Here is a 1,342-nt window from a genome sequence, read left to right on the forward strand (position 1 = left end):
GTCACCACGCCCTATTCCTACATCGGGCCTGAACGATCCATTGGCAGAGTCTGCAGACAGGAAATGTCTAAGTGACTAGTCCTTTGTTCAGTTTGATTTGATACCAATGGTAGTGCTTATTTTGGTGCAGAAATGTGTCAACATCTCTGACGTTAGAGTCAAAATTTAAGTCACATCTACTCATAAGGGTCTTCGCATATCGGAACATGCTGACATGAAAACATCTAACTCTGATAGCAAAGGTTTTTTTCATTAAACTGGGAGTATGTTTAACTAAGCAATTCAGACAGCCAGGATGAATAATTGGCATTTGGTTCTTCAAGCTGAGCTCTCCACACCAACTGCTCCAACGAAGGCCGTGGATAAGATCCCCATCGATTATTTTGGTCAATTTTAACCTCAACAACAACCTTTTGTTCTGAACAATGCTACACCACAAGCAGAGGGCTAAGTCTGATTTTCATCGTTAATTTTCAATTTCAGTTCTTAATGCACAGTTTCTAACGAATGTGGACAGCAGAAGACCGTAAACATTCCATTTCTAATATTTCCAGAAAATTCTACTCCGCTGATATCGCCTTGCCTTTTCACATCGCAAGCCAGGAACCTGGATCAGTCGAGTTCCTTTCCACACATGGAGTTGTTTTTTTCTAATTCATTGACTGCTGATATAAAAGATTATTGGCCTTGAGAGTCAGCTGTAAATTAGGTCGAACTTTCTCAGCTTGACTTTCAACTGATCCTAAAGAAAATTCATCACCTGCAGGTAAATGTATTGCATTGCTTCTTGTTTTACTTAATTCCACCGCCCCCCCCTCCCCACCCCAAACATCCAAATTTCACGATAGTTCGACAAATGTGTTGAAACTGATTCGTGTTGGAAGTTGGTAGCTTTTTGTGTCTCGACATATAATTTATTCAATTAGATGACTGAGTCAGTCTTGAAACTACTTCGGATTCTTCACTGTTGAAAATTTACTTTCGATTGAATGCAAAGCTCAAGCTCCACGAAATCCAAATCCTGCAAAACAATCAATGACTTTCAAGAGATTCTGCGCTGTGAACAGGATTCGAACCTGCGCAGGGAAACCCCATTGGATTTCAAATCCAACGCCTTAACCTCTCGGCCATCACAGCTGCGGGAATTTGGTCAATTTTAATAGTAAAACAACTGAATTCATTTGTTGGAAGAATAAATTGTCAAGACCCAAAGATTTCGCCAACTCCTTTGCAGAGACCCAGACGAACGTTACCTTAGCAGATTGACAGGCTTTCACCGCAAACGAGATTCTGACACAGCTGAAGTTGTGGGAATGATTCTTCGTCGAATTATAGAGTCACG

The 1,342-nt window shown here is 40.8% G+C and overlaps 1 non-coding gene across 1 annotated transcript; it reads right to left on the reverse strand.

Moving 5' to 3' along the window:
• Window positions 1-1,055: 1,055 nt before the first annotated feature.
• trnas-uga (transfer RNA serine (anticodon UGA)) lies at window positions 1,056-1,137 on the reverse strand. Its single transcript has one exon. It is a non-coding gene; the product is annotated as a tRNA-Ser (tRNA).
• Between the last annotated feature and the right edge of the window lie 205 nt (window positions 1,138-1,342).

The sequence above is a fragment of the Chiloscyllium plagiosum genome, unplaced genomic scaffold (genome assembly GCF_037043375.1).
Source record: "Chiloscyllium plagiosum isolate Xiang-an unplaced genomic scaffold, Cpla_swu_hap1 HiC_scaffold_24, whole genome shotgun sequence".
Taxonomy (NCBI): domain Eukaryota; kingdom Metazoa; phylum Chordata; class Chondrichthyes; order Orectolobiformes; family Hemiscylliidae; genus Chiloscyllium; species Chiloscyllium plagiosum.